General features: G+C 35.6%; 1 protein-coding gene across 2 annotated transcripts in view; it reads left to right on the top strand.

Annotated features, from left to right (window-relative positions):
- The first annotated feature begins 354 nt into the window (after positions 1–354).
- The window catches only part of RP1 (RP1 axonemal microtubule associated), a 216958-nt gene continuing 198221 nt past the window's right edge, over positions 355–19091 (top strand). For both annotated transcript variants that reach the window (XM_072034607.1, XM_038175398.2), the window contains exon 1: positions 355–486. The gene's annotated coding sequence lies outside the window, so the exon portion shown is untranslated. The remainder of the gene's footprint in view (positions 487–19091) is intronic.

Here is a 19091-nt window from a genome sequence, read left to right as displayed (position 1 = left end):
GTAATTCTAGATTCTAAGAGGTGCCAAACTTACCATACATGTAAGCTGTTATGTGAGCATTGGAGATGTAATAATAAGAATAAGATCTTAAATACACTGTTTTTAAAAGCTTACATCAAGCGTTTCTCTACAGTATTGAACCCTAGTACAAAAGGCAATGCATCAGGGGAAGTTTACAGTACAGAAGATAGATGCTACCAAATATCAGTGGCTATCAGTGGCTTACATCTTACATACCACTCAGAGATTAATGACTGAAACTAGTTAAGGGAGTGGTCAGCCTGTTGCTTAAGTGTTCTATACAGTGTTTGCTGTTGCTATAGGTACTATAGAAAATGATACTAAACTAACATCAACATTTGCTTTCAGCCAGGGCAATAGCGTCTGGAGCACACCAGAGCTGGAATACATGGGAGCTGAAAGAAGAAGTGTCCATCACCTAAATATTCTTTCACATATTATAGCACTTCAAAGACCTTGGGTCAGGTAATACCTCTTTCACTTTTTTCCTAATGATTTTTTCTATAGACTAATAATATATCAGGATGAAATTATCTTCTGATTACACCACACATTACAACATATTGTATTTTTTTTTAAGGGTTTGAGCCTAAAATGTTTGTTTATAATATGTAACATCTAACAAATATTATATTTGTTTATGTATTCAATTACTTATTCACTTGAAACCTTCTCCATCAGCCTGAGGGAAGATGTGTACCGATATTTCATAATTTTGCTAGGAGTTAGTTAATCACATTTCCTCCTATGTGTGGAGTTAATCATAGTCCCTTGAAATTTTCTTTGATTTCAGTGAGAGCTCCTTTAAGTAAAATACTATTTTTATTTAGAAGCTTATTATTTAGACTCTACATTTGAAAAACAAAAAAAAAAAGGTGTTTGTGATTATGAATAACCATTCAAAATTGATCATAGTATGAGATGTCGCTTTTAAAAGTTATAGTGTATGCTTGGCTGTAGCACATTCTGCTAGTATAATATTGAGGAAAATATGTAAATGAGACAGAACAGCTTAATATCTTCCCTTGTAACTGTCAATTGCAGTCATACCTACTCTTTATTTGTGTTTTCTAAATCAAGATAAAATACTTTGCCGTTGTGAAAACTATTTTTACCAATTTCATTGATTGTACAGCTCAGGTGATATTAAACGGATTTAATTTACAGAAATTTTGTTTTTAAACTTTTTTGTTTTTAAACTTTTGAAAAATGTTACAAACCATATTAGGATTCAGACAAACCAAAACCACTTACTGGTTTATGTGACCTGTCTTGTAAAATTTGTCTTATGTTTTACTTAGTTAATGAATAACAAAATTTTTTGCCATGTACTGCTGTTGCCTACTGGCTGAGTGTATGATGTACATTACCAACATTACTAAACAGTAGTAGATATCTCTTTCAGCACTTTTATATATTTGTAGTACTGTAAGTTCAGGTTCATGGATTTTTTCCAGTGTGGAAATATTTATGAAGAGTATTCTGGCAAAATCCATGAGAAAGATTAGTGTGTTTTGGAGGGGAGAAATACGTCTTCAAAATATTGAGAAAAAATATTAGCATTAGAGAAAAACAGATCCCAACAGAAAGAGATTTTGGCTGGAAGATTTACCATGAAATGCTCTGTCTGTGTGGGTCCTAAACAATAATTCTGGGAGATTGTGTCTTTAGCTACACAGATCCTCTAGGAATAAGTGGGACAAAATACACAAGCTGTAGATCTGTGTGATTAGTGGAGGAAAAACAATGAAACCCTTGAGGTGCCACATATTTGCTTTACAAATTTATCAATTCAGACACTCTGGTTAGCCTGCTATATTAGTTGGCCTTAACAACCTAAATCCAGTGGTTTGCTGAAGGTGTTCTGTACTGGGCAACAGTAGTTATATAATTTTCTATTAGGACTTATATTGTACTATTCTTACTTTCCAACTTTGCACAGATTTCACACATGACATAAACCATCTTTGCCTACACAGGAAAGCAGCAACCTTGCAGTGTAAACATCAACATACAACTGCAACTGTAGGTATTTGTATACAGCAAAGCCTATATATTACCAATCAAATCAGGGTCTTACTGTGCTAAGCCCTCTATGAACAATTTATTGAACATATTTCTGTCTCAGCATCTACAGTCTTAATGTAGAGTGGCAAAATGCAATGAAGGAATCAAACGTATTTATCTGCCATATCCTCTGGATCCTACTTTTCAGTTTAAGTGACATGGTATAGAAAAACTTCAGTAGAAATATACAGAACCATAAGGATTATGGTTGCAAAGATCTCTAGGAGATCATGTAATCAGGAAACTCTTCAGGTAGCTTCTCTATTTTTGTTTTACAGTGCCTGAAGTCAGTTCACCTTAAATTCATAAAGTACCTACTTATGGCTAATAGATATAGTAGTTTCTCAAGATGAAAGACATATCTGATTGGAGGAGTTGTTTTTTGTTTAAGTAAACGAATTTTGTTAATTTTAATATGTTTAATATTGTTTATATGTTGAATTAAGTTCTAGTATACCGTCCTACAAAGTACCAGCCTGGGAAAACTACACCTTTCCTTACACTGAATTGTGTTCAGACCATTCTTATAAGGAGATACTTCTGTTTTGTTGTTTCCAATGTCAGAGAACAAACGTGAAAGAGCATGTTTGGGTGACATGATTACTGAACTCTTTTTTGGAGCCAGTAAATTAAAATGGAAAGCAATACACGAATGATTTCAACTTTTAATATTGATTTTAAGCCTCAGAAACCCAACTTGAGATTTGTCTGAGAGTCAGGCTCAAACTGTTCTTTTTACAAATTTGAAATTATTTCTGCCAAGTAGGACAAAATCCGTCAGGAAAAGCTGAGAATTGCTCCAGAATAAGCAGTATTTTACAAGTTATTTTACTGAGATGTAGGATAGTATGCAGCTGCCTTTTTGCAGAAGTAAACTCAACACTACATTATTTTGAATTTTGCTCAAACTGCTTTGCAGACATAGATTTCTCTGACTTGGGTCTGAAAGCTGAGAGCATAAAAACAGCAAGTTTGCATTTACTTTTAAGGAAAAAATGGGAAAACTACAAACAATTCTGGACATGCTGAATTCTCATTCCTTGATATCTAATTTGGGACTGCAGAGTCAATGGCTAGGTGGATTTAACTTCTTCCAATATGCTTAAGAGGAATGCACATTCTACTTTCATTGATTGTGTCCAGGGATGATGGCTAATACTCAGTACTAAGGGGAATGACATAACTACATTCACATTAATAGTGCTGAAGTTAACTTAATTATCCTAATGGCAGCAAAACACACATTCCCAACTTCTGTTACCTCATTTCCTATGATGTAAACAATTGTATTTGCACACCAAAAAGTGAGATATTTGTCTCATTATAATGCTTTTTTTGAAAGTTTAAATGAGCTTATCCTTGTTGAAGGGAATGTTCTATGCATTTACTCTTTGGGCCATGGCAATACATGCTTTCTGTTTGTGTGTACTCTACTGCCTTGGTATCACTTTTATCAGCAGAACATGCAAAATAAATAGTATCCTAAGAAACTGCAAACTAAACATAAGAACACAATTGGTGCTGTATAGCTTGTGATTTCATTTTGCATTCTGAAATATGATAAAGATCACCTGGGAATGACTTGAGCAGTCATAGTTGTACAATATTCAGTGACAAAGAAATTGCCATCTAGGAGATTTTATCTAAATGAAGAAATAGTACATAAAAGTATTTGCTGTTTAAGGAACTAAGTGTGCTGAGTCAATAGACACATGACAAAATATAGATAGTATAAGAACTGTTAGGTTGGGCTCTGTTTTCTTGTTTTCATCATGGAAATGTTCAAAAGAGTAAATAGTTGTAGAATTTCATTCTCTTTCTTTCTAACGTGCCCATTTTATATGGACAGTTTAAAGAAAGATCTCAAACCAAAACATGCAAAACTTGAGGGGACATGGAAGAGAACCTTCCAATGGCTTAAAAGCATTTGGTAAAATATTAATTATTTCTCAAGAAACTGGAGGTATGCACTTCAGCTTTACTGTAGAAACTTAATTTAAAGTATATAAATATTTAAAAAATTTTATACTCATAATTCCCTTCTCTGTGTCTGTCATGTTCTACTGAGTTGCTCTGGCCATACTTCTCCAGATTTCATGGAAGTGATTAAATGGCATATTTCAGAAACTGTTTTCCGGTACATTAAATGTGTCCATTTTTCACTGTATGGAGAGTAGTAGCTGGTCTGTACAACATTTCAATCCATCTTCAGATGCATTGATCTGGTTTAGTAGAGGGAAAGAGAGGAACAAAAGAAATGTAGAAAAGTCTACATAATCAAGAATAAAGCTAAAAATTAACTGCTGTTTCTCATAACTAGGCCAATATAGTTTTGGGGCAGTAGAAAGGGGAAAGGAAAAAGTTTTTTTTTTTTTTTTTTGTTTTTTTTTTTACACAGAATCTGAAATTGTGGAAATCTTTGCCATAAACTGTCACAGTTGTTTGAAAGTAAAAACAAACTAAGAGAGGAATAGAAAAAGCTAATAAAGAATATATTCATCAGCAGCTGTTGAATTTTATTCTCTGAAAGCCACCTCAGACTCAGGATACCACCCACCTGTGGAATTGGGCAAGTGTTGTGGGCCAGAGAAAGGATCTGTAGAAACTGTGTTTATGTCCTTCCTCCATAAGACTGCTGCTGACCATGGTCATGATTCTGGCTAAACTAAATTTCAGCCTGAGAGTTCTGAAGTTCATATATTTTTCTTCACAATAATGAAGACCCTTCTTTTATCAACCTGGTATGGGAGGATAGTAATGAATAAAATGGGCACTGTAGTTGTGAAGATCCAACTCCTTCAAGGTATTTTATCATGCTGACTCAAAGTAGTCTCTCTTTCCTCCACCCTCCAGTTTTGTTGCTGACAGATGGTCCAACAGGAATGTTTTATTCTATCCACATACCCTAAGTCTCTGCTGCTGAAGGATTCGTGAAGACTATATGTCAAAGTAGAGCTGTCTACCACAAGTTGTCAGGGTGAGCTCTTTGAAACATAACACAGCAGCAGCAGCCTTTCAGAGTAACATTTGATGAAAGCAACATCTTCTGCATAATTTGTGTTCTATACCGACCTCCTCGGCCCCTTCACCAAAGCATACCATGCTGTGCTTCATGGCATCATTGCTCATTGCGACACATTTTTTTAGCAGATTAGCCTTGTCTTTTTAAATGCCACAAAGATGTCACGAATATCTGCTCTGCTTCAACAATAATATCAGAAGCATAAAAATTAATAGGAAGCAATCTAACTGAAAAAATAAAAAACAAAAACACAACATAAGAAAATATTTTCCTCCTACAGTTTTTTCTACCTACCACCTGCAGATGAAAACAGCAAGTCTGTGATTCAGATTTTTTTCTAGTGATTTACATTTGCCAAGCAGTAAAAATGTTGCACTTTTCCTAGCTGTTTGAATATGCAGGCCCACTCATCTTAAAAATAGTTCAGCTTTGAGTTTGTCTTTTTGTTCCTGTGACAGGAAGGATGCTTTGGCTTCATTCTAAATGAGTATCTACTGTGTGACTTTTGTTAGTCTCTTTAGTCAGTGAATATCCTATTGTTAGCGATCTAGGTCCGCAGATTCATAGAGTACGTTTTGCCAAATGCAGAACAAAACTCGTGTTTTATTCTAGTAGAAAAGCCATGGTAATACATTATATTTGCACTAAATTCTAAAATACATTTTGAACTCAGGTCTCTGCAGGAGGGTGCTGAGAGATTTAGTCAAACAATATACTTAGCTGCTCAAATCAGGCACCTAAACTTTTTTTTTCTTTTTTAAGAAAAAATATCAAAATTTGGATAAAAAAAAAAAAAAGTAGGAAAAAAAAAAAAAGTAGAAGCAAGAATAGAGCTAAAAATATAATCTGAAAAAGCTTTAGAAATGGAATGTATTTTCTCATTCTGATCATCTTAAGCTGTAATTACTTCCCAATTAATTGTTTTGTCAGTCTCTCAGAATCCCCTATGCAGGGGATACCCTAGTGCATTGTAAATGTTTAGACAAAAGCATTTTATAACTTTTGCATTGATTAAGATATTGAACTTCTGGAATACCACTGGATGTACTACTTTAGTAATGAGAGAATAGACTGGTGTCAGCTAAGTATCAATTAAGTATCAGCCACAGCTGAGATAGACTAGATTAGACAACTCACACTAAGTGGAAGTAGCTGAAGGTGTTCAACATTTCATATGATCTGCCTGCCTAAACTTTAGGCTTTGATCTTATTAATCACTTTTTAAAAGGATCACTTTAAAGGGAGGCATTTGCCTCCCTTTAATTTTGACTATAAAAATCCTGTATCAGGCCAGGTTACAAACTACCAAATATATAACTGTTTTATTTTACTGGATAATATAACAGTAGTTGAACTATCCAGATGGTAAGAGGTATCAACGCTGGGCATAGTTCTACCTGTTTTGGTCATTTAAGTCTATACAGTTACTACCATGTTGGTCCAGAAGGCTGAATAGGACTCTATTGATAAAAACACAGGTTTTCTGGAAAAATCCCAGAACATTAGATTTACTTTAATACAGCCTTCTCTTCATGAATGAGAAATGCAAAGTATATTTCCAGCTTCAGTTCTAAGGTTTTACTTGAAGTAATTGTTATCTATTAATAGGAAAATTTTAGACAAACCAAAATGCATTTTGTGGTTTAGATTGTGACATTGAAACTGTTGGCCTCTCTACTACAGCAAAATAAATAAAAAATAAATAAAATAAAATAAAATAAAATAAAATAAAATAAAATAAAATAAAATAAAATAAAATAAAATAAAATAAAATAAAATAAAATAAAATAAGAATAAAAAAGACTGTGACCATTTCACTATAAGGGAGGGTGCTCACTAAGCCGGATGACTTACCCATGTTTAGATAAAACATTCATCAGATTTTGGATGATGCATATTCTTTGCTTTCCACTTAGTCTTTCCAAAACCAACAGAAGCAGGATTTGAATGTTCACTAGCCTTTTGCATGAGCTGCTCAGGAATCAGCTTGTAAAGGATAGGACTCTAGTTATTTTAGTGAAAACCGAGCGCCAAATCGTTGTGAAAATTGCTTGCACACTGTTTAGTAATGGCATCAAAATATCAACAAAGGTAGAGAAAAAATAGTTGATGAATTTATTCAGATTCAGACAGTTTTTGTGGTCATGGGCTTGCTGCTGTTCTCAAACTGAGCACTGTAGTCCTTAAATTCTAACAGTGCTTTTACAAACTCATATCTGATGACCATCATATCCTTGTCTTTTTTCTACAGGGTTAAAGATTTTGAGAGCCTGTGTTAAATATCTAATGCTCCTGGTTGATAATTTCATGTTAAAACCCCTGGGAAGTAAAGCAAAACAAATTCTGCTGTCCATTGCACCTTAGATTGGTTGTTGTGTGATTATGGATTATGAAGAATTTTTAGAAAGATTAGTTGGACTTCTGAAAACAGGCTAGCAATTAAAGAAGTTTCTTTCTCTTTAAAAATCCTTGCATTCAAATCCTCTGTCCTGTGTCAGCCTGTGGAAATGGGTTGTCAACAGGTAACTACAACAGCAATGGAGAGGAATAATCTCTCCTCATCTCATTCCTAAAGCAGTTCTCACTCTGACTGTTTCTGTAATACATCTGCAGCAGAAAAGGACAAATGAATGTGTTATTCCCCTTCTAAACTGTTACCCAGATGCCAGTGAACAAGAGAATGCCTTCAAGCAGAGTTCTCTGCCGTGTTGTTGTGATTGTTTCATTTTATTTTTTTTTCCTTTCCAGGTACTTTTTGCAATAAAATTGTACCAGTTGTCTTGCCAAGAGCCTTTATCTTCTGTAGCCTAAGGGGGTAAAAATCTTAGGAGCAAAGTTTACTCTGCTGTAGTAGATATTTTATATGTGAAATATATCTTTCTAAATCTAAAGGTACAAGGAAAAACGTACAAGAAAAATAGCAATTCCCACCACAAGAAAGGCATGGACGTCCTGGAGTGACTCCACCAAGGGGTCACTAAGATGATTAAAGGATTGGAGCATCTGACATACAAAGAGAGGCAGAGAGAGCTGGGATTGTTTAGCCCTGAGAAAACTCAGGAGGGATGTTGTCAATGTGTATAAATAGCTGATGGGGGGGAGTGAAGAAGATGGAGCCAAACCCTCCTGAGTTGTATCAGTGAAATGACAAGAGGCAACGGGCACTACTTGGAATGCAGGAAATTCCACTGGAACATAAGAGAGAACTTTTTTTTTTTTTTTTTTTTTTTTTTTAACCATGGGGCTGATCAAATGCTGGCACAGGTTGCCCAGTGACTGTGGAGTTCTATCCCTGCAGATCTGGAGATATAGAAAAGCTTTTTGGACATTGTCCTGTGCACTTGTAACAAATAAATGAATATTTGCTGGACAGAAAAATTAGGCTAGATATTAAAGCACTAACTGACACTCACTCTATTGTAAAAAAGGACAATATTACTTATTTTCTAAGTATAATTTAATGAAGGACTATAACTACCTTTAAAATGCAAGAATTTACATGGGCATCACTGAAGTAGAGAAGGAGGTCTGCACTGGGACCTTGGATGCTAAGGAACTGGAGTATATCCAGAAGCTTGTGAAGTTTGTGTTTGTACTATGATGTTTGCTTGTTTATATGAACAAGCCATCATCTAACCTTTAACTGTCAGTTTAATTTGAGCACATGCAAAAGATATATTTTCTTCCTTTTTGCCTGACCCTTAAAACAATTTGCTTATTAATGTAAAACAAGTAAGTAATTGCTAGTATGAGAAATATATGAAATATGTGAAACAAATAAATAGTTGCTACCAATTACCTCTAAAATTGCATTGCTGTTTTAAGTTTGTAGCACACAAGTACTAATTATCTTAAAACTCACATTCTTTTACTGATCTAGTCAGAGTAAAAGCTGCATGAAAAATGTTAAAGTTGGCAAGTGAAAACACTGGGAAGTGATTTATCTTAGCAGGGAGGGAGCTAATCTTTTTCCAGGTTTTGTCCGGAAATTGATGTGTTCGTTTCATAGATAAGGCTCTGCCACCAAAGGCAGACTGAAATGAGGTGCTGCAAAAGGCTTATGGGTGGGGGCAGTATTAGTCAGTACTAGCACAGGAGCAACTTTGTCATCAGTTATAAATATCTTACTAGATCATGTTAAGTGATAAGAATAATTTTATATGACATTTCAAAAGTACCAATTTACAGCTGTTCTATCAGTCTAATATTAAAAATAAAGAGCTAATATAGAATCCTAAATTACTGTGAAATAAGACATCAGATTTGTGTGTTCTGAGGTGTGTTTTTGCCAGAGGTTGGAGCTGAGATAGAAAATATGCCTGAATATCACATAACCTAGAACATTTTGCTATAAATTTATCCCAGATATACTACAAACTTTATGCTTTAACAAGACAGTCTCCTTCTTAGATATTAACAGAGAGCTCTAAGAAGTACTATGCCAGACCGGTATAATTTAGGTTACTAAAATCTTTCCTTTTGTATATGGAAACAGCAGAAACCAAACAGGCTTCCTTTTCCTTATATGTGGATTTTGCATTTGCATTTCTTTTTGATAAAGTGCATTTTCTTTAGCTTTTCCTCCCTAGAATGGATGTGGTTGGAACACTCCCTCAGCATGCAGAATTCTCAGGCCTATGTGGTCTTTTCTGTCTCAACGAGGCAGTTTGCTCTGATCTAACCCTTTTGTGAATAGTTATGTTATAGGAGTTTTTACTTTACTAATGAGACAAAAGGTCAGAAAATAAGATGCTACTACTTTATAATAAACTTCAGTCCAAGGATTCAGTCCAGTTCAGGATTCTGGTCTGAGTAGAAGTTGTTTTTATTGCTCATGTTCTCATTTATTTCAGTGTGGGAGATAATATAGTCTGAGTAGAATACAACAGTAGCACCTCTAAACAGAGAATGAACTAACTCTTTAATGGTTTAGAATTAGCATTTAATTTTTTTTAAAATCCTTTATGATCAAAATGTAAGTGCTGAATATACCATGCAATTAGTAACATTAGTAAAATTTGACTTACAGAGGGCACGGCTATGATTGCTTTAAAGCAAATGTAGCAGCTAAATTTGGTTCTTAGGCGGGTATGTATTTGTTACACATTGGCTTCATGTGACCTTAAAACCAATTTTCTTTAAATATCAACAGATTCCTTCTTAAATTTAAATGTTGTCTAATTACTGACATTGCTGTGAAGAGAAAAGGATTGAAGCAATGCTTTGACGTGTACTTTGCATAAAATAGACATTACTGTTTGCCAGCATAAAGATATTAATCTGTCTTTCAACAATGGGCAGTAAGCTTTTCATAAAAATGCTTTTAATACTGAGTGACATTTGTTGTCTTTCTTCTGAGCATGTCTGTAACTCTCTGAACTATAAATATGCATTTTTAAAATCGTGTTTGAGTTATTTATGCATCAGTACTATAGAATTGTTTATAGACATTAATTGAATGACATGGTTATAATATCAGAAAAATCTACTTCATCTTCTGCTGGAACAATTTGCTACAAGTCCCCGGGCATTAGGATAGCAATGACAATCTCTGTCAGCTGGCATGTGGCAGTCTCCCAATTACTCAATTTCTGTATTATAGTTTCAAAAGTTAGAGAAAACATCAATTACTCTTTAAGATGTGATCATTGTCCTGACCTGTTAAATGTGGCCTTTTCCCACCCAGCTAACATTTCTGAGATTTCATTTTTTCCCCCTCATTTTCAGTAAAGCCAGAGTCACAAAGGAAGGAAAAAACAAAGTTGGGAACAGACCAAGAGGAAAAAGGCTATGATCAGAAATATTTCATTTAAATAATTTGCTACGGGTTTCTATTGCTTGTGGCTTTCTTTTTTAAACTATTTAAACATATGTTAAGTTGTTAAAAGAAAAGTGTTTTTAAACCAGAGAACTGATATTTTGTTTAGAAAATAGTCAGATTTTTTTATTTTTATTTTTATTTTTTTAATTTCAATTCTGAAATGCACCATGACTAAAGCAAAATTTATTTTCAACCTTATTTTTCTCTTATCTACATCTGCTGCTACCAGGCATAGTGTTGAAACAAGGAATATTTATGAGGCAGTAATTACCATGAAACACCTTGATTTTGCCTAAACTAATTGCACAAGTGGGGTGCTGCAGTTTCTGAATCCAAGGATCTGTGTTTCTTCTGGTGTCAGTGGGTGAGCTGTGGATAAGGGCCAAACGCCCACCCAGCCGTTCACTCACTCCCCTCCTTGGCAGGACAGGCAGAGAAAATAGGATGAGAAAAACTTGTGGGTTGAGGTAAAAACAGCTAACTTGCATACCAATTACTGTTTTAGGCAAAACAGACTTGACTTGGGGAAAACTAATTTAATTTATTGCCAGCTAAAATAGATTTCAGCAGTGAGAAACATAGACAAACACTGAAAAAACAGCATCCCTCCCCCATCTCCCAGGCTGAGCTTCACCCCTTCTCTACATACTCTATCCACCCCGAGCAGCACAGGCAGGGATGGGGGCTACAGTTAGTCCATAATGGTTGCTCTCTGCCTCAATTTCCATCTCATGTTTTCCTTCTGCTCCAGTATGAGTCTGTCCACAGGTTGTAGTACTACAGAAAACATTTCTGCTCCAGCACAGGGTCTTCAGGGGCTGCAGTTCAGACGTCTGGTCTGACATGGCATCCTCTGTGGGCTGAAGCGCAATCTCTGCTCTGGCACCTGGAGCACCTCCTCTACCTGACCTTGGTGGTCACACTGCTGTTTCTCGCTCTTCTGCCTGCCTAGCATCTGCCTGCCTAGCACCAATACCACACCCACAGCTGATGGGCTCAGCTGTGCCCTGCAGACAGCTGAAAGCAGCTGTGTCCAGCACAGGGCAGCCGGTGGGCTCTGCTCACAGAGGCCACCTCAGTAGAACCCCACTCCCAAACCCTTGACACCAATACCCAACACGTGAGCTTATCTGTCTGCAGCACTGAAGACAGTGCTTACGGGAGGGACCATACCTTCATCATATGCCGTAAAAGATAACATAGTCTAAGACTTCCAAATGAAGTAACAAATCTTTGAACTTGACAGCATGTAAAAGTCCCTCAATTCTCCAATACATTTATTTATTTAGCTTCTCTGAATGAATACATATAAACAATTTGTTGCATTTAAAATGATAGATTTTAATATTAATTATTAAATATGCTTTAATTTGTTTTCAGAAGACCAGTTATGAGTCATCATTACCCCTTACACATTCGCATTCTCCAACTTTAAGATTTACACTGTTCTCATTTAAAGGGCTCACTAAAACATTTATATCATGGTATATCTTACATATTTGTGTAGTGTATGTAATGTGATTGGGAGCCCATGGAATTCAGAATGAAACTGAATTATTAAAGACAGAAGATAAATTGAAATGAAACAGTTCAACAAAGCTCTGATTTTTGTAAAATTAAGAAAATTCACAACTGCACTAGGAAGGGGTCAAGAACGGTGGTGAAATATCAGGCAGAATGTTAGGAATTAAGAGCCAAAGGGCACTGATAAAGGAGAAGAAATAAAATAAATTGGATTACCCATTTAAAAAGACTAGGAATGATTTAAAATTAAACAGTGACTGTATTTGGAAAAGAGAGGAGAAAAAAATCTTTTTTTTTTCCTCTTCTTCCTCCTCCTCTTCCTCCTCTTCTTCTCTTCTTCTTCCCCCTTCCCCCTCCCTTTTTTCTCCCAAAGACATATCCAAAATTTCTGATTAGATCTTTAAAGTTTATAAATATTGATCTAAAAACAAGCTGATTTTGCAAATCCTACATTTTCAGAAAGTATACACTAAGGAAGAGGAAAAAACTTGGAGTCTGGCTAGCATACAAATAGACCATTGCTATGGGTATTTCTGACTACTGTGTGCAACATCCAGTTCTATATGTGTGTAGGCATTTATGCTAAACATATTTGTACTTGTTCTTCTGATTAAAAAAGGACTTATGTATGTATTTAATTAATTGTCAAATTGTGAGTATACTTATGGGCATCTTCATTTCCTTGATATATGGTTTCATGATATTGCAATATGATCTAAGTTTAGATATTGCTATGCTATGCTGCATATATGAATATTTCTCAGTGAATATACTAACCTTTCTCAAGGTGCATCAGTCTAAGGAATCACTTTCAGATTCCAGGATCTGGGTTACTCATACATGTATACTTCTTTTTGTACTTTTTTATGCCAGGAGTAGTGCATCCCTATGTGTGTGTGTGTGTGTGTGTGTGTGTGGAGGGGCACTGGGTATGGCTCTCGTTTAACCTGTCAGGTTGCCAAGTTGGTAGAAATGGTTCTTATATCTGAAAAAACATGGATTTTGAAACAGCTCCTTTTGTATAATAAAAATACATTGCTATTAATTAGTAGCCTCTTATCCTATCTTCTTGCCTGTGAAGCTATTCTAATTTACATCCTGATAAGGATTTTTTTTTTAAAGTTGCAAATAAGTTTGTCATTATTTATTGAGTATAAATAAATCCAGTTATGTTAGAAATTACATGTCAATATATTTTTTTCTTTGAGAAAAGCCTGTGAAATTTGTAATTTAAAAAATATCAATGGCAATAAAAAGAAAGAAATACATTTATATGGAAAGAAAATTTGTTTTTAACTCAGAAATGAGATCACATAAAAATCACTTTTCCTCCTCATTTCTTTTCTTTCTGAAAAAGAGATATCTGTTAAGTGTTAGTATCTGGAAAACATTCTGATGAAAGCGTATTATATTTTCTTTTTCTCTGAAGTTCAAAAAGGCAAAAGAGTATCTCAGTTCACTTTGAGGTTACCTTACAAAAACTTTACGATGATTACAGTAAGCTGTGATATCATGATAAATAAATGTACAATGTAGCATAACAGATACTGTGTTTTTAAAGGAGGAAGTCTAATTCCCAAAAGCAAAAATAAACCTAAAATAGCATTAAACCAATAAGACATTCTAATTGCTTAGAGACAGTTTGCGTGACCAGATTATAGTATGTCACTTCTTTTTAGATCAGGTTCTTCTAAGTAAACAGACATCCTTCAGCATCTGAATATTTCCCTGTGGCAGTCTGCTAAGAAAAACACAAGAAGAGATCTATCCAACATCAGTCTTTCCGCTAGCTGTTCCCAGTGATTTATTTGAAGTCCCAAGAATCGCTTATCTGTTGAGATAGAGAAGCAGAGCCCTAGTGCCTACCCATTTGCTCTGTGCAGCAGGTCTATTGTTCTGTCACCATTCCTGAGTGATTGCTGAGGTTGACCTTGGCTGGTGCCCTGATCAGAGGTGATTTTGCAAATACTGGTTTATTTCAGCAGTATTCAAGTAAGTTTTGTAAATTGCTTTTTTCTTAAGAGATTCAAACTGAAAATTGCTAGGACTATGATTCCAACTAGCTCTGGAAGAGGGACTATATTTACTCATTAGTTTTTCATTCTCCAAGGCCTTGTGCTGTCTTCTGTGTCTCTAAAGGCACAGATGGCTGTATCTGCAAAAAGAGGGAGTCCTCTACTGCTCTGCCTTATTTTCCTTCTTAAAAAATCCAAAGACAGTAGTCAAGGATATGTCAGACAGTTTGATCCTTGCAATGGAAGCCCACGTCTGCACTGAATCGCACTGGTTTCTTTTGTAATAATGGTGGAGCACACAAATGATAAAATTGGGTTCAGGTCCTGGGTTAACAGATGCTTAACCAGGATATGCTGTTTAGTCAGTCCTCTACAGAGGAAAAGTAAGGAAGTACTATCTCACACAGATGCTGTGAGGGAAAACTCCACCAGTGATTGCCAGCTGCTAGAAAACAAAATGGTGAGAGCTGTATAAATACCAAGCAGAGTGGAACCGGAGTGAGCAGACACACAGCTGCAAAAACATGATGCTTAGAAGGGGTTTAAAGAAATTAGTACAAGTCAGAAGTGTAACTACATAAATAAGCCTTTAGTGTATTATGGAAACATGGCCAATATTGATTTTAGGGCATACCTCATTTGTCAGTGTAATACAAGCCTCTATGTCATCAGCGTCACAAGGTTCCAGGGTGTTCATCTGAATATATCTCTCTGATTTAGCATCCACTTAGACAATGTTGGATCTATATGAGAACACTGCTTTTCTTTATCATGGTCTGAAATTCTGCAATTTTTCTTAGTTGTCAAGAATGAGTTAAAGGACGGTGACAAATATTAACTCATATAAATTACATTTTTTGTTATAAAATCAACTGGAAATAAGCATTGTTCAATATTCAGCATAATAAAGATAAGAACATAAAATAGCATGGCATAATGCAGCTGTATCCTGAAGGCGAATGAGGCATCTGTCTAGACCTCCTCTCCAGATGCAGCTACATTCCCCAGGCGCTTTACAGCAAGCATGAGCTAGATGCTTGGTGCAGGCATTGCTGACACAGCATAAGAATCTGACAAGTAAAGGAGAAGGAGTAAAAATACATTTAGGTAAATTTCCTGCTTCTGCCTGTGTTGTATTAGAAAATATGTAAAATTAATGTAGGTGATTATCCCAGTATGAGAGACCTAGACACACTAGAAAGAGTTTAATGGATGGCTACCAAGATGATGAAGGGCAAGAGCAACTCTCCTGTGAGGAGAGGCTGAGAGAGCTAAGACGGCTCAACCTGGAGAAGGGGAGACGGAAAGGGGATCTCAGCGATGTTTATGAGTACCTGAAGAGAAGGTGTAAAGCCACAGCCAGTCTATTTTCAGTGGTGTCCAGTGCCAGAACAAGAGGCAAAAGGGCAAAGCTTCCTCCTGAACACCAGGAAGAACTTCTCTGTGCAGGTGACAGGTTGCCCGGAGAAGCTGTGAAGTCTCTTCCTTGGAGCCACCTGGACATGGTCTTGGGCAGCCTGCTCTGGGTGGCCCTGCTTGAGCAGGGGCTTGAACCTGATGGCCTCCAGAGGTCTCCTCCAGCCTCTGTCATTCTGTGATGCTGTGATTCTGTGGTTGACTGTAGAGCTGAAGTGAGATGAACGGACTGTGAAAAAGCAGATAGAATATACATGTAGATGTTCAAAATCTAAAATAAGTGAAAACAAATTTAAACACTCCAATATTATGGAAAACAACAACCTTTCAATTGGTTCAAACATAATTGCAGATTCTTTTTTTTTAATTCTCAGCTTATGAATTCTCTGGGATTTTGACTCCCTGACAAAATTTATAAAGGAAAAAATGCAAATATGTTTGATGGGGAAGAAAAGGAGTTTTCTGTTTGTCTCAAGTAAGAATAATAGTAGTAAGAGTAGAGAAAGCTTGAAAATGCATCAACTTTCTGTCTTAATGGAGCAGCAGAAACAGAAACTGTATTGATAGTCAGTGGTCATGTATTTACTTCATGGATTTTCTATTTACAAACATTTTTTATTTTTTTATTTTTAATCATAACTTGTTTTAAGATCAACACCAGCTTATTTTTATTTAATAATAAACACATCGTCTTACTATTGAAATTTTAATTAAAATGAATTGAACAATATTAAAAATGTACAAAAATTTTTATTGACAACAAGGTTCATTTAAGTAGTGGAAAAGACTGACAGATAGAAACTTAATAGTGATAATACCTCATAAAGTTCAATTATTTTTGAAAGAGGTGGACATTTCTCTTCTATTTCTTTCTTGAGCATATATCCCAAAACCTTTATCCCTCTAATGTCACCTGATAAGGTCACTTGATAAGGTTAATAGCTGTCACTGTTCAAGAAATAATGTGCACAAATACTAACTGGATGCCTTCATAAATAAAATGTTCTTTTTCACACCTCTAATTCGTTCAAAATTAAATATACATATAAACCCAGTCCTTTGGTTAAATAGTGTCTCTGTATGCGAGTGAGATTGGAAGATTGTATTTCCAAATCAAAATAAAGCAAAAGGAAATATACAGGTAGGGGAATATACAATAAAGGCATTGGAAAAATATCAAAGTGAGAGACAGTCAACACTGGAGACAGTCAACTGGAGACAGTCGACTTGTTTCCTCTGGGAATCCCCAGCTTTGAGTTAGATATCTTGGCTCCTGAATCATGAAGAGATGCAGGGTCTTTGGATTGGGGGTCATGTTTGGTATTGTTTCCATGGCTGACAAAGAAATGGATATCTAAACCCAGCCTCAGAGCTACATCTTGCTACAGAGTGTTTGTAGCTATGAAGTCACTTGTGGAATTAAATGTTGCATGCAGGTCAATCTTTTTTTAGATAAAACCTAGACAGGAGGAAGACCACAGTGCTGGCTCACTGTCTTGAAAACTGAGATGCATGGACTTAAATCCCTACTCTAAAACAGGCAGTGAAACAGCCCTCCAGAGTTTTAAGAGCTCTAAATACTAGCCAGAGGAATGGAGGAGAGCAACAGCTTTCTGCCTGGGCTGTCAGAAGGGATGGTCAGGTTTCTTCAGGCAAGATGAACAAAACAGTGACAAGCTGTGCATTGCATCAAGGCTAAGACATTAAGTGGCTTAGTGTTGTCAAAGCTATAATGGTTGTACACGTGCTCAGCAGCAAAACTGTACTGTTAGAAAATTAGGAGGCTCAGGAGACCAGGCACCTACAGAAGCAGGCATCAGATCACAGATTGATAGGAAATACAATGAAATTAAATGAGTATAAAAAAATAAATATGTGGCAACCCTATGTTTTTTAAACAAGTTAAGGTGTCAGTAAAACTTTCAGGTCCACGTAGGAGTTTTCTAACCAGTACGGGGGAAAGTCAATCTTTAATACACCAGCAGCATGAATCAGACTAGCAGTTAGTTGTATCATTACTGTTTTTTACAATTTCTTGTGTGTTAAGATCAGTACAGGTGATTGCATTTATTAATTTGATGAAAGAATTGCAAGGGTTGTGAAGGCAAGTATTCAATGGAAAAAAAAAGACATTTAAAAATGTTGTAGGATAAGAAACCCAGGGGCAGGGAGAAATATTCTATTTAATATTTTCCCAGTTTATAGAATTTGACACACTGTAAGAATTCACGTATCAGTAATTATGTAGATGTAAAACAAAACAAAACAAAATGTAGTCCAGGGTGGCTCTGGACTGATGGAATCTGGATCTGATGCTTAAACTCAGAAAATATGAAAATATGTCTGACTCTTCACTTTCAGTTAGTATATTTTACAGAACAAAGGCAAAAAGGTGGTAAATACATCTGCTGCAATAAAATAACAAAAAATAAGCAGAGAATGTTTATGCATTTAACTTTGAGACAAGCTCTACACTTCGGAATTAAATTTCTACCCACTTGAAGATGATGGGAGAATTTAAACTTCTGTCAAGGCAGAAATTTCCCATAGGAGGCTATTTTCTGAACACAAACAGCCATTCATATTTAGGTTAAGTTTAGTGAGGCTTGGTGGTCAAAAACCAGAACAGCTCAAACAGGCTTTTTCAGACCTCAAATGGCAATCCATCTAACCAGTCAGAGCTCTCTCAAAATCAAGGCACTGGTTTTATTTTGTTTTCCTTTTTTTTTCCTTCCCAGAGGCATACTTTTTTTTTTTTTTTTTTTTTTCCCCTCATTCTGCATCCCCAGCTGTTGGTTATCAAATCTCTGTTGGAGAATTTAATGAATAAAAGTCTGTGGGGATTAACTTGATAAGAAGTTCATGTATATCAAGAACTAAAATGCTGTTGTAATGCAATAGCTCAAAATCTTATCAGTAGTAGCATATTAATAATGGCACATTTTTTGGAAGGCTTTACTGGAAAGGATGTAAACAGGCTGGACACACTGGAGGGAACTTAACCCAGACCCCTGCTTTCAATGTGATAATTTCCTTTTTAGCTTGATAGCAGTTTCCTAATTCCATACCTTACTGAGCAGTATGATAAAAAAAAAAAAAAAAAAAAAAAAAAAAAGTAGAGGTGTAAGAGGTTGAAGGGACTTGGAAATATAAAGCATATTATCGGCTTTTTCTTGGGGCACAAGGTCAATACTAATAGTTTAAC

Source organism: Anas platyrhynchos, chromosome 2 (assembly GCF_047663525.1).
Source record: "Anas platyrhynchos isolate ZD024472 breed Pekin duck chromosome 2, IASCAAS_PekinDuck_T2T, whole genome shotgun sequence".
Lineage (NCBI taxonomy): Eukaryota > Metazoa > Chordata > Aves > Anseriformes > Anatidae > Anas > Anas platyrhynchos.
Note: the sequence above shows the minus strand (reverse complement) of the source record. Positions and strands in the feature narration are given on the sequence as shown.